Raw genomic sequence first — 14,859 nt, 5'->3', positions numbered from 1 at the left:
CACTGACAGAGGAGGATCGTAAATAATCAATTAATCGTATTTATTGAGCGCTTACTGTGTGCAGAGCACTGTACTAAGCGCTTGGGAAGTACAAATTGGCAACGTATAGAGACGGTCCCTACCCAACAGTGGGCTCACAGTCTAGATAATAATCATAATATCTGTGGTGTTTGAAAAGTGCCAAACACTGAATTAGATGCAGTATAATCGGATCAAACCCAGCCCCTGTCCCTCAGTCTAAGGGAGAGGAAGAACAGGTATTTAATCCCGTCTTCCAGACGAGGAACAGAGAAGTTAAGTGACTTGCCCAAGATCACACAGAAGACAAGCAGAGGAGCTGGGATTAGAACTCATGATCTGTTTTGATTCCCAGGCCTGTGCTCTATCCACTATCAGAGCCTCAGGTCTAAACTAATTCTCATCTAAAACTTCCTTTGCAAAATTCCAGGAATGCACCCACATCCCGGAGAAGCAGCCTGAAGTTGCGGCCTTTGATTCTGCCCTTTTTGAAGGTCTGGGTGTAGGTGGGTGGCATTTCCTGCTGTTGGGTAGGGACCATCTCTATATGTTGCCAACTTGTACTCCCCAAGCGCTTAGTCCAGTGCTCTGCACACAGTAAGCGCTCAATAAATATGATTGAATAAATGAATGAATGAATTTAAAGTAAGCAGGTCAATGCAGATTGTTGGAGAGATTTATGTCAGCACCTGACCTCTGATGTTCCCAGACCTCAGCAGACCTCGGTGAGGTCATTGTCGGACACAGCTTTGCGGACCGAAAAGCAGTGTGGCCTAGTGGAGAGTGCACCGACATGGGAGCCAGGAGTTCTAATCCCAGCTCGGACACTTTTTTGTTTTAGTAATAATAATAATAACGATGATGATGGCATTTATTAAGCGCTTACTACGTGCAAAGCACTGTTCTAAGCGCTGGGGAGGTTACAAGGCGATCAGGTTGTCCCACAGGGGGCTCACAGTCTTCATCCCCATTTTACAGATGAGGGCGCTGAGGCCCAGAGAAGTGAAGTGACTTGCCTAAAGTCACACAGCTGACAATTGGCGGAGCCGGGATTTGAACCCATGACCCCGACTCCAAAGCCGGGACTCTTTCCATTGAGCCACGCTGCTTTTAGTAGTACTTGTTCAGCGCTTACTATGTGCCAGGCACTGTACTGAATGCCGGGGTGGATACAAGCTAATATACAAGCTATATCCGGAGTGGATACGAGGTTGGACACAGTCCACATACCACAGAGGGCCAAGTGCTCTGCACACAGTAAGCGCTCAATAAACATGAATGAATGAATGAATCAATCAATCATATTTATTGAGTGCTTACTGTGTGCAGAGCACTGTACTAAGCGCTTGGGAAGTACAAGTTGGCAACACATAGAGACAGTCCCTACCCAACAGCGGGCTCACAGTCTAGAAAGCGGGCTCACAGTCAATCTATCCCAGTGCTTAGTACAGTGCCCTGCACGAAATAAGTGCTTAACTAATACCATAAAAACACACACCCAAAAAGGCAACCAACAACTCTGAGTCCTGTGTGTGGGATGGGGATGTGTCTGATGTGATAGACAAATGGTTGGCCCAGAGTAGGCCCTTAGCAAATCCCGGAATTATTATTATGTTGGGATTGCTCTTCCCCTCTTCCCTTCTGTCTCCAGGCACCCAGGGGAGCCTCCAGGTATTCCTTACTGGGGTGAAGAGAAGTGTGTGGCCTTGAGACCTGTCTGTGTGAAGTTTATCTTTGCTTGTCCTGTTATCTCTTATCTGAGGAAGGTTTTTTATGGCCTCCGATCATTGGGCTAAGGTGATGTGGAACAGGGGGCTCTTTCATTTCTACACCCCCCCAACTCAAACATATGCAGGCCCCTTTCTCTTCCGGGCCACCCCTCCACGGGGATAGATTATAAGATGTGATTGAACAACAGCGATCAAAACTCCGTGGTACAAGAATCTGAGTCATTAAAGGAGCTTCAAGAAGTGAACTCCTGGAGAGGGGGTTTCCTGAGATCTTTGGGGGTCTCAGGTTAACTCTGTGAGGTGTGGAACAAGGGGCAATTCCTGCCAGTTCCAGCCCCTTCGCCCTGCAACCAGCGGGAGAAGAAAGCGCTCATCAAATGATGAGGGAGGCAGTGCTTGGCACATAGTAAGTGCTTAACCAATACCATCATTATTACGTCCCTTTACCTTTTTTCCAGCTGCCCACCGTTGCACAGTTAAATCAGATGAGCTGAGCTTTGTGTGGTGTGGGTTCGAAAGGATCACCAGTTTCAGATGCTGCAGACCCATTGCAGGAAGTAGGGCCAGCCCTGCCTTGATGGGGCGGGGGGCTGCAGGAGATGAGGGGGGTAGGAAGATGGGCGCGTCAGGAAAAATCTGGCATTTTGTAATAATTCCTGAATTTGTAGGGTGCGTTTAGTTTTGCCAAGTGCTTTCAAATCGCTTCTCTGATTTTGTCCCGCCCCATCCCTATGGAAGATGGAGAGGTAGACATACAGCAAGCGCGACTCAGTGGAAAGAGCCCGGGCTTTGGAGTCAGAGGTCATGGGTTCAAATCCCGGCTCTGCCAGTTGTCAGCTGTATGACTTCGGGCAAGGCACTTAACTTCCCTGGGCCTCAGCTATCTCATCTGTAAAATGGGGATTAAGACTGTGAGCCCCACGTGGGATAACCTGATCACCTTGTAACCTCCGCAGCACTTAGAAAAGTGCTTTGCACATAATAAGCGCTTAATCAATCAATCAATCGTATTTATTGAGCGCTTACTGTGTGCAGAGCACTGTACTAAGCACTTGGGAAGTACAATTTGGCAACATATAGAGACGGTCCCTACCCAACAGTGGGAATAAATGTCATTATTATTATTATTATTATTATTATTATTATTATTATTATTATTATTATTATTATTATCCCCACTTTATAGATGAAGAGACTGAGGTCCAGAGAAGTTAAATGACTGGCCCAAAGTCATGTAGCAGGATCAGGGGTGGGGAGAGCTGGAGGTAGAACTCGGGTCTTCTGACTCCCGAGCTCTTATGCTGACATGGTAATTTTAGTAATTAGTTTCCATACGAAATCCAGAGGACTCTCCCTTTAGTCATCCTTTTGGAAGCCAGTGAGGCGGAAACATGCACTGAGGAGTACTATGTTGCCAACTTGTACTTCCCAAGCGCTTAGTACAGTGCTCTGCACACAGTAAGCGCTCAATAAATACGATTGATGATGATGATGATGAGTAAGAAGGAACCAGAAAGCAAATTTCGGTCTTGGTGAGATATATCTGCCTTTTGATTGTGGGACTGACTTTATCACCTGGCTATTTCTAGGCATCCCAAAACAAGACATGCTCAGCAACTGAGATTATCATGAAGCATTCTAAAGTTCCCTCCCAACATCCTTTCGGGCAGTGTTTGCTCAAGGACCCTAACCTCAGTCTCTTTACACATTGATTTTAAAAGATTCCTTTACAAACATCGGGTGATTGGGGTCTTTCATTTGTTCAGAGGCTAATTTATGGGGGTTGGCTTATCTGGGTGGTAGCAATGGAATTCACAATCTGGTCTCTCTCAGCTTTCAGTAGGTTCAGGTCTATACCTCACTGATAACTCACTTTTGGGCCCCAGAAGTGACTGTCTAAACAACGGAAAGGAGGAGCTGTCAGAAAAGAAGCCCAGTTGAAATTCATTCTTATCAGATACTGCAGAGTTGAAAACATCAGCAGGCCCAAATGGGGTGAGAATACTATTCCCGGATCAGATGAGCAGCTTTAAATGCGGGGAGAGTCAGGGATGGAGACGGGAGAATTGGAGATGTTTGATGGTCCGTGCTGGGTCATGAGGGAAGATCCAGGATTGGAGAAGGGTGATCTGGGAGTGCTACATAATAATAATAATAATCGTATTTGTAAAGTGCTTACTATGTGCAAAGCACCGTTCTAAGCGCTGAGGAGGTTACAAGGTGATCAGGTTGTCCCACAGGGGGCTCACAGTTTTAATCCCCATTTTACAGATGAGGGAACTGAGGCCCAGAGAAGTGAAGTGACGTGCCCAAAGTCACACAGCTGACGGTTGGCGGAGTCGGAATTTGAACCCGTGACCTCTGACTCCAAAGCCCGGGCTCTTTCCACCGAGCCACGCTGCTTCTCATGTCTGTGCTGGGTCACAGGGGGAGAGCGAGTGATGGAGAGGGGAGAGTTAAGGGTGGTGGACAGTCCATGCTGGCTCAGTGGAGGAAAGCCAAGATTGCCAAGATCCGCCCTTTCCTCTCCATCCAAACTGCTACCCTGCTCATTCAAGCTCTCATCCTATCCCGTCTGGACTACTGCACTAGCCTTCTCTCTGATCTCCCATCCTCGTGTCTCTCTCCACTTCAATCCATACTTCATGCTGCTGCCCGGATTATCTTTGTCCAGAAACGCTCTGGACATATTACTCCCCTCCTCAAAAACCTCCAGTGGCTACCGATCAATCTGCGCATCAGGCAGAAACTCCTCACCCTGGGCTTCAAGGTTCTCCATCACCTCGCCCCCTCCTACCTCACCTCCCTTCTCTCCTTCTACAGCCCAGTCCGCACCCTCCGCTCCTCTGCTACCGCTGATCTCCTCACCGTACCTCGCTCTCGCCTGTCCCGCCATCGACCGCCGGCCCACGTCATCCCCCGGGCCTGGAATGCCCTCCCTCCCCACATCCGCCAAGCTAGCTCTCTTCCTCCCTTCAAGGCCCTGCTGAGAGCTCACCTCCTCCAGGAGGCCTTCCCAGACTGAGCCCCTTCTTTCCTCTCCCCCTCGTCCCCCTCTCCATCCCCCCGTCTTACCTCCTTCCCTTCCCCACAGCACCTGTATATATGTATATATGGTTGTACATATTTATTACTCTATTTATTTATTTATTTATTTATTTATTTTACTTGTACATTTCTATCCTACTTATTTTATTTTGTTGGTATGTTTGGTTCTGTTCTCTGTCTCCCCCTTTTAGACTGTGAGCCCACTGTTGGGTAGGGACTGTCTCTATGTGATGCCAATTTGTACTTCCCAAGCGCTTAGTACAGTGCTCTGCACATAGTAAGCGCTCAATAAATACGATTGATTGATTGATTGATTGATTGAAAGTCGGGGATGGAGAAGGGAGAGTCAGGGGTGTTGGATGGCCAGTCAGTCAGTCATATTTACTGAGTGTTTACTGTGTGCAGAGCACTGTACTAAGTGCTTAGGAGAATCCAATTCAACAATAAACAGACACATTCTCTGCCCTCAATAACCTTACAGTCTACAGGAGGAGACAGGCATTAATATAAATTAATAAATTACAGATACGTACATTAGAAACAGAATGGCTCAGTGGAAAGAGCCCGGGCTTTGGAATCAGAGGTCATGGGTTCAAATTCCGGCTCCACCACTTGTCAGCTGTGTGACTGTGGGCAAGTCACTTAACTTCTCTGGGCCTCAGTTACCTCATCTGGAAAATGGGGATGAAGACTGTGAGCCCCCCGTGGGACAACCTGATCACCTTGTAACCTCCCCAGTGCTTAGAACAGTGCTTTGCACATAGTAAGCGCTTAACAAATACCATTATTATTGTTATTATCATTATTAGTGCTGTGGAGCGGGATGGAGGGGTCCATGCTAGGTCACTGGGGGATAGTCAGGAATGGGAGAATTAGGGATATCGAGATAAACTGTGCTGGGTCACTGGAGGATAATCAGAGGTGGATATGGGAGATTTAGGGGTGTTGGAGGGTCCGTCCTTAGCCAAGAGGGTAGGATGCCCTGGGGGTCAGCCAGAACATGGACTCCTCCAAGCATCCTGATAGCCCTGTTGGAGACAGATACCTGGGTTGGATGGATTTGGAATTGATCCAGACTAAATATCCTTCGTGGTCTAATCTTCACAGCGAGTGCCAAAGGAACTTGGACTGGACGGTGTTGTAGAAAAATGATCCAGGTGGCAGAGAGACGCATGGACTGAAGTAGGGAGAGACAGGAGGCAGGGAGGTCTACAAGGAGGCTGATACTTCTAGACTGTGAGCCCACTGTTGGGTAGGGACCGTCTCTATATGTTGCCGACTTGTACTTCCCAAGCGCTTGGTACAGTGCTCTGCACACAGTAAGCGCTCAATAAATACGATTGAATGAATGAATGAATGAATGAATGAATGCCATGATCACGGTGGGATCGGATAAGTGCTTCATCCTGCAGCTTTGACTGACTGCTGAGCTGATGGTGACACTGAGGGAGTCAGGGGAAGGGGTGACCAGCTGTCTCAGCTGTGGTGGGGGGGGGGCAAAGTTCCCCTGCCCATGCCCCCCCGCCTTACCTCCTTCCCCTCCCCACAGCACCTGTATATATGTTCCTACATATTTATTACTCTATTTATTTTACTTGTACATATTTACTATTCTATTTATTTTATTTTGTTAATGTTTTGCTTTGTTTTGCTCTCTGTCTCCCCCTTCTAGACTGTGAGCCCGCTGTTGGGTAGGGACTGTCTCTATATGGGCCTGTTTATTGTTCTTTTGTGCTCTCCCAAGTGCTTAGTACAGTGCTCTGCACACAGTAAGCGCTCAATAAATACGATTGAATGAATGAATGAATGAATTCTTCAAAGCCCTCACTGCTTCCATACACATCCTTACAATCTGTTGCTTCTCCTACCAGCAATTTATTTTTGTGTCTGCCACCCCTGCTAGAGTGTAGGATCCTTAAGAGTCATTCATTCATTCATTCATTCATTCATATTTATTGAGCACTTACTGTGTGCGGAGCACTGTACTAAGCTCTTGGGAAGTACAAGTCAGCAACATATGGAGATGGTCCCTACCCAACAACGGGCTCGCAGTCTAGAAGGGGGAGACAGACAGCAAAACCGAACATATGGACAGGTGTCAAGTCGTCAGAACAAATAGAATTAAAGCTAAATGCACATCATTAACAAAATAAATAGAATAGTAAATATGGACAAGTAAAATAAATAGAGTAATAAATGTGGACAAACATATGCAGGTGCTGTGGGGAGGAGAAGGAGGTAGGGCGGGGGGGATGGGAGGAATCAGTCAGTCAGTCATATACTGAGTGCTTACTGCGTGCAGAGCACTGTACTAAGCACCTGGGAGAGCACAAAAGAACAATAAACAGGCCCATTCCCTGCCTGCAAGGAGGATAGATAATAGTCTAGCCTAGCTTGCAGTCTAGAGGATAGTCAATTAATACGATTGTATTTCATTACAGACTGTGAGCCCGCTGTTGGGTAGGGACCGTCTCTATATGTTGCCAACTTGTACTTCCCAAGCGCTTAGTACAGTGCTCTGCACACAGTAAGCGCTCAATAAATACGATTGAATGAATGAATGAATTACTTAACTTGATTGTACTCTCCCAAGCGCGTAGTACGGTGCTCTGAATGCAGCGCCTGCCCAACCAATGCCATTGATTTATTGATTAAGCCTGAGATGCTGACGTCTGCCCCATCTGCCACCCCCAACACCTGGCAGGGACTGGAGGCTCGTTAATAACTGTGGTATCTGCTAAGCGTTTATCATCTGTCAAGGTGATCCAGGTTGACGCAAGGTAATCGGGTCAGACACAGTCCCTGCCCCACATGGGACGCAGTTTAAGAGGGAGGAAGAGCGGGTATTTTGTCCTCATTTTGCCGATGGGGACACTGAGGCACAGAGTGCAAAGCGATTTGCCCAAGGTCACATGACAGGCAAGCGGTAAAGTGGGGATTAGAATCCGGGATTACTGACTCTCCGCCACCATTCCCCGGGCCACGTTGCTTCTTTCAGCATCCCGGAAAGGCCTGTTCAGCTCCCAGGGGGCCAATAAATCTGTCCGTTTCACCCTGGCCGGGGCAGAAGTGTTTCTACTGTCCGCATGCGACAGTAGCAAAGTCCCACCGGAGCCTGGGCACGGGTTCCTTTCTCCCGCCGGGCAGCCGGCTGAGCTGGGGCCAGGGATACCAATCCAGGAGGCATTTACGACTCGCCAGGTGCAGACTCTGGGATCTAATCTCCAGCGGGGCCCTGTCTGAACAGCTGCTGTCCTCCCCACAGGGCTCTGAGATATTGAACGGCCCGCTCCAGCCGGGGGGAACGTGCTGATTTGGACGCTGGTCCTGAAAAGCCCAGGCCGGGGGCGAGTGTTGAGGGATGGGGGCTTCCCACTTGGAAGGAAAATGGGAATATGGAAAGGGAGGGAGGGGAGAGAGAATATGGAGAGGGTGGAGAGAAAGCAGGGGAGAGAAAACATAATAGTAATAATAATGATGGTATTTGTTAAGCACTTGTTGCAAAGCACTGTTCTAAGCGCTGAGGTTGATACAAGGTAATCAGGTTGCCCCACGTGGGGCTCACAGTCTTAATCCCCATTTTACAGATGAGGTAACTGAGGCCCAGAGAAGTGAAGTGACTTGCCCAAAGTCACCCAGCTGACAACTGGTGGAGCCGGGATTTGAACCCATGACCTCTGATTTCCAAGCCCGTGCTGTTTCCACTAAGCCACCCTATGGAGAGGTTGGAGAGAAAGAAGAGGAGAGGGAATAGGGAAAGGGCAGAGAGGGAGGTGGTGAAGAGGGAATTGGAGAGGTTGGAGAGGGAGATAGGGGACAGAGAATATCGAGAGGGTGGAGAGGGAAATGGGAGAGGGAATATGGAAAGGGAGGAGAGGGAGATAGGGGAGAGGGGATTGGAGAGGGCAGAGAGGGAGGCAGTGGGGAGGGAATATGGAGAGAGTAGAGAGGAAGATGGGAGAGAGAACGTGGAGAGGGTGGAGGGGAAGATGGGAGAGGGAATATGGAGAGGGCGGAGATGGAGTAGGTGAGAGGGAATATGGAGAGGGCAGAGAGGGAGGCAGTGAGGAGGGAATATGGAGAGGGTGGAGAGGAAGATGGGAGAGGAATGTGGAGAGGGTGGAGAGGAAGATTCATTCATTCATTCAATCGTATTTATTGAGCGCTTACTGTGTGCAGAGCACTGTACTAAGCACTTGGGAAGTACAAGTTGGCAACAAGTTGGCAACAGATGGGAGAGGGAATGTGGAGAGGGCGGAGATGGAGTCGGTGAGAGGGTATATGGAGAGGGCAGAGAGGGTGGCAGTGGGGAAGAAATATGGAGAGGTTGGAGAGGGAGACAGTGGAGAGGGACTATGAAGAGGGCAGAGGCTGTGGATTGGAGGAACAGCCACTGGCTGTGGGTCTGTCCTTGCTGACTATTATCTTTGAAGCTTTGGAGGCACCTTCGTTTTCAGAACTTCAAAGTGTCCTCATAGGAAGCTGGAGAAAGCAGCTTTGAACTCAAGACTCCTCTTCCCCCTGCACTTCTCTGCCCCACTGGCTCCCGGAAGAGGGACATTATCGGGGTGGAGGAGGGGCTGACGATGTGGTCAGCCTTCCTCTGACCCCCTCTCTTATCCCTCCCCCTGCCCCATGGCCCCAGGAAATGGTGGCCAGGCAGTGACTCGGGACCATCCTCTCCAAACTCCTCAAGTTCATTCATTCAATCATATTTATTGAGCGCCTGCTGTGTGCAGAGCAGTGTACTAAGTGCTTGGAATGTACAATTCTGCAACAGATAGAGGCAATCCCTACCCAACAGGCTCACAGTATAGAAATAATAATGGTATTTGTTAAGCTCTTACTACGTGCTGTGCATTTTTCTAAGCACTGGGGTAGATACAAGGTATTCGGGTTATCCCAGTCTTAATCCCCATTTTACAGTTAAGCCCCATTTTACAGATGAGCTAACTGAGGCACAGAGAAGTTAAGTGGCTTGTCCAAGGTCACACACCAGACAAGTGGTGGAGCCGGGATTAGACCCACATCCTCTGACTCCCAAGTCCTTGCTCCTTCCACTGAGCCACGCTGCTTCGCAAGACTGTGTGATGGAGCTGTTCCCAGTTTCAATCAATCAATCAATCAGTCAATCAATCATATTTATGGAGCACTTACTTTGTGCAGAGCGCTGTTCTAAGCGCTTTGAGAGAGTACAACAGAATTGGTAGATACATTCCCTGCCCACAAGGAGTTACCAGGCCAGTTCACTCTAACCCTGTTGAGCAGCACGGTGGGAAGTTGGGAAGACTTCAAAAAATATGTTTTGTGCTTCTGTTGCCCTTTCCCAAGCGCTTAATATATAGTGCATTGTTTGCAGTAGGCGCTCAATAAACACCACAACTCCTCGTAAGTCTGACAGTTGTTCATCAGGAGGTCAATAGGGAGCAGGATGAAGGGCGTGGGTGTGGGGGAGTATGAAACTGGGGTTCCCTGAAGCCCACCACACCAGGAGCTGCAAATTTCACCTCTGGAATTAGCCCATCAATCAATCAATCCATCGTATTTATTGAGCACTTACTGTGTGCTAAGGGCTGTGTCTAACCTGATTATCTTGTATCTACCTTAGTGACTGGCACATAGTCAGTGCTTACCAAATACCACAGTTATTAGCAGTTTGGATACATTCATGGGCAAGAATTCTGTAATGGGTCTTAAGATCAATCAACCATTGGTATTTATTGAGTGTTTATTAAATGCAAAGCACTGTACTGAGCACTTGGGAGCGTACAATACAGCAGAATTGGTGGACACATTCCTTTGCCGGCAAAGAGCTCACAGTCTAGAGGAGGGGAAGGTGAGGATGAAGACGGGAAGGATGTTGGATGGTCCAGCTCTAACCAGTGAGACTCTCCCTCTAGACTGTGAACTTGTTATTGGCAGGAATGTGTCTGTTTGTTGTTATATTGTACTCTCCCAAGCGCTTAGTACAGTGCTTTGCACACAGCAGGTGCTCAAGAAATATGATTGAATGAATGAAAGGGGGTGGTGTCCAGAGAAGCAGCGTGGCTTAGTGGAAGGAGCACGGACTTGAGAGTCAGAGATCGTGGGTTCTAATCCCGGCTCCCAACTTGTCAACTGTGTGACTTTGGGCAAGTCACTCAACTTCTCTGTGCCTCAGTTTCCTCATCTGTAAATAAGGGCTAAGACTGTGAGCCCCATGTGGGACAACCTAATTATCTTGTATCTACCCCAGCGCTTAGAACAGTGCTTGGCCCATAGTAAGTGCTTAATATCATCATTATTATTTAACCATCCTGGTGCCCTGGTTGGACACAGAATCCTGGGCTAGATGGATGGGTCTGTTTATTGTTATATTATACTCTCTCAAGCGCTTAACAATATAACACACACATAACCTGCCCACAGTGACTTTACAGCTGATATATCCTGTTAGCGGGACCATATTTTCCAAAGAGAGACTCAAACAGCATTCCAGTGTATCAGGAATATTTTTTTTTTAAACCCCAAACTCTTGCAAAATTTGAAGTTGGAATTCCAGATCTCTTCAAGTGGAAGAGAATTTTCCTCTTCACTAGAGGTCCCCAGGGTTCTCCTTGGGAAATCGAAGTCCACTATTGACCTCCCAGAAAATAGCTTTGAGGTTTCTGTGAATTATCCTGTCAAAGGTTCCACAGCTCAATTCATCCCGCTGACCTTTAGGGCTGAGCTTCTCTTATCCAGTGCTTTGCTGCTACAGTGAGCTTGTCAGCTATGGAAGGGGTGGGAGGGAGAGGGAAAGATTGTCCGGGGTGGAATGATTTGAAATCCCATTGAATAGGCTTCTCCCTCTGTATCCACAAAGGAATGGCATCAGGGATTGCTCCTGAATGCAAATGCAGCAGCGAAGAGTCCAGTGAAAATTTGCTGGAGTGTTTGTTGCTCTGGTCGATCTTAAATTACACCAAAAGTTACTTCAATCAGCTCTGTGAAGAATCCTTAAGAACTGATTAAGAAATAACATGGGCTTGGGAGTCGAGAGACCAGAGCTCCAATCCCAGCTCTGCCTCTGGCCTGCTGCGGAACAGTCCATTCACTTTGCTGTGCCTCAGTTTCCTCATCTATAAAATAGGGATTCAATATCTCTTCTCCCTCCTACTCAGACTGTGAGCCTCGTTTCGAAAGGGGGTTGTGTTCAACTGATGATCTTGTATTTACCCCAGGATTTAGTGTACTAGAAGCAGCGTGACTTAGTGGAAAGAACACGGCCTTGGGAGTCAGAGGTCATGGGTTCTAATCCTGGCTCCGCTACTTGTCAGCTGTGTGACTTTGGGCAAGTCACTTCACTTCTCTGTGCCTCAATTACCTCATCTGGAAAATGGGGATTAAAAACTGTGAGCCCCCTGTGGGACAACCTGATCACCTTGTAATCTCCCCAGTGCTTAGAACAGTGCTTTGCACATAGTAAGTGCTTAAGAAATACCATTATTATTATTCCCCAGTGCTTAGAACAGTTCTTGGCATGTAGTAAGCACTTAGCAAATACCATTATTATTATTATTACTATTATTATTAAAGTAGTACAGTGCTCTAGACTGTATGCTCAGTGTGGGCAGAGAGCGTGTCTACCAAATATGGTATATTGTACTCTCCCAAGTGCTTAGTACAGTACACCGCTCTGCACACACTGAGCGCTCAATAAATACGAATGATCAGTTGTTGGTCAATCAATCAGTCGTATTTATTGAATACGTGGGCAGAGCACTGTACTAAGCACTTGGGTGAATACAATATAACAATAAAACCGAGCGGTAGACAAATTCCCTGCCCATGTTGAGCTGCTAATCTTAAAGAATGAGTTTACAGTCTAGAGGATTGATTGATTAATTGGAATTGTGTTCGACTTGTCCCTGCAGTTTACTGCTGAAGAGAGGCCTGTACTGAGGAGACAATGGGAAAAGGATGGAACCCATTTTGAATTGCCAATGAAACAAGCATTACTGGCATTCACGATCCTGAAAGAGGAAAGGCCGGGAGCTCGGATGCCAGTCAGAGACAGTGCGAAGGATTCATATTCACCAGATAATAGATCGCCCGAGACTGAATGGAAACATGAGTCATTTTGGAGAATATATTGCTGGCCAGACAGCCTTGCTAAGCTCTGTTAAGCCCCAGAACACTTATGTCCATATCTGTAATTTGTTTATATTAAAGTCTGTCTCTCCCTCTAGACTGTTAAACTCTCCGTGGGCAGGGAATGGGTCTGTTATATTGTACTCTCCTAAGAGCTTAGTACAGTGCTCTGCACACAGTAAGCACTCAGTGAATACGATTGACTGCCTGACTGACTGGTAAATCATGTGGCGCGATAGGTGTCGGTATATCTATAATTCTGTTTATCTATTTTGATGCTATTGATGCCTATTTGTTTTGTTTTGTTGTCTGTCTCCCCCTTCTAGACTGTGAGTCCGTTGTTGGGTAGGGACCGTCTCTATCTGTTGCTGATTTGTACTTCCCAAGTGCTTAGTACGGTGCTCTGCACACATAAATAGAATTGAATGAATGAATGAATGAATGAACCAAAGAGCACTTACTAAGCATTTGGGGGGGGGGTACTATAGAGTTGATACACATGATCCCTGTCTTCTTGGTGCTTACTAGGCTCTGAAACCAGGAGGAATACAGTACAGTGCTCTATTTGTAGTAGATACTCAGCACAGGGGCTTTGTATATAATAGGTGGTCATTTTAGAGCTCTGTATGTAGCAGGAGACCAATATAGGGCACTACTCACTGTAGGAGTCCAATATAGTGCTTTGTATTTTTTAGTCTCTCAGTACGGTGCTCTCCACACTGCAAGTACTCAATAAATTCTGATGCTGATTAGGAGGTACATCTACTTTATTTACGTATTTGTTTCTTATTCTGTACAAATTCACCCAAAATAATACTTGCATTATTTAAGCAATTTAGAACGTCTCTGGATTTCTTGCCCCCCACTCCACTCGATTACACTACCAATGTCGAAAAGGCAGAACAGATTTCAGAAAAACACACAAAACTGAATTCATCCAGTAGCCGGGAAGACTTCATTTTCTTGCAAGTTTGACAGACTCAGCCGTGGCCCTGGGACGCGTTACGGTTTGCATCAGGTGGGTAAGATCGCTGGGGTTGATCTCCGGATTAGAGAAAATCAGACTCCAATGGTGAGGGGAGAGAAGGAGGGGCAAATAGAATATTAACCAGGTGAAAGAAGTCGTTTTGGGAAACAATCTATTGGACCGTGTTTTTATGGGAGGATCGCAGAGGGGGCAATTATTCAGTAATTACCTTTTCAGCCACTTGTGAGGTAATTATTCATTTGGTTCTATTGCTCCCTGCAAATTAGTGCCCCCAAAGATCTAAAAAACCCATTACCCAGACCAAGGCGATTATACTTCAAGTTCATGGTTATGTGACGTGTAATTGCCATTTAATCTGCTAGAAGTCTGTCCTCACACTGAGACTTATGCGGCTCTTTTTTCCTCTCTCCTTGAGCAACACCTGCCAGCCTGCTGGGACCTTTGAATTAAAACGTTCGTTCCCCACAGCTACAGCTTAGCTACCACTTTTTTTTCTCAATGGTATCTGTTAAGCGCTTAGTATATGTCAGGTGGTGTACTAAGCATTGCACTTTGGAACCACTGTGGGATGAGGGGGGAAAGTTACTTAACTTCTCTTCATAGTTTAGTGCCTGGAGCCCAGGGTTGGGAGTCAGGAGACCTGGGTTCTACCGCTCACCTGCAGTGTGACCTTGGGCAAGTCACTTAACATCTCTGGGCCCCTGTTTCCTCATCTGTAAAATGGGGATTAAGTACCTGCTCTCCCTCCCCCTTAGACTGTGAGCCCCAAGAGGAAGAAGAGCTGCGTCTGATGTACCCAAGCGCTTAGTACAATTATTCCTGGCACATAGTAAGTGCTTAATAAAGACCACAGTTAGAATTATTTACTATTATCCCTCTAGTTTATTGTGGACAGGGAATGTGTCTGTTATATGGTTAGATTATACCTTCCCAAGCACTTAGTACAGACCTCTATACACAGTA

Source organism: Tachyglossus aculeatus, chromosome X2 (assembly GCF_015852505.1).
Source record: "Tachyglossus aculeatus isolate mTacAcu1 chromosome X2, mTacAcu1.pri, whole genome shotgun sequence".
Lineage (NCBI taxonomy): Eukaryota > Metazoa > Chordata > Mammalia > Monotremata > Tachyglossidae > Tachyglossus > Tachyglossus aculeatus.
Note: the sequence above shows the minus strand (reverse complement) of the source record.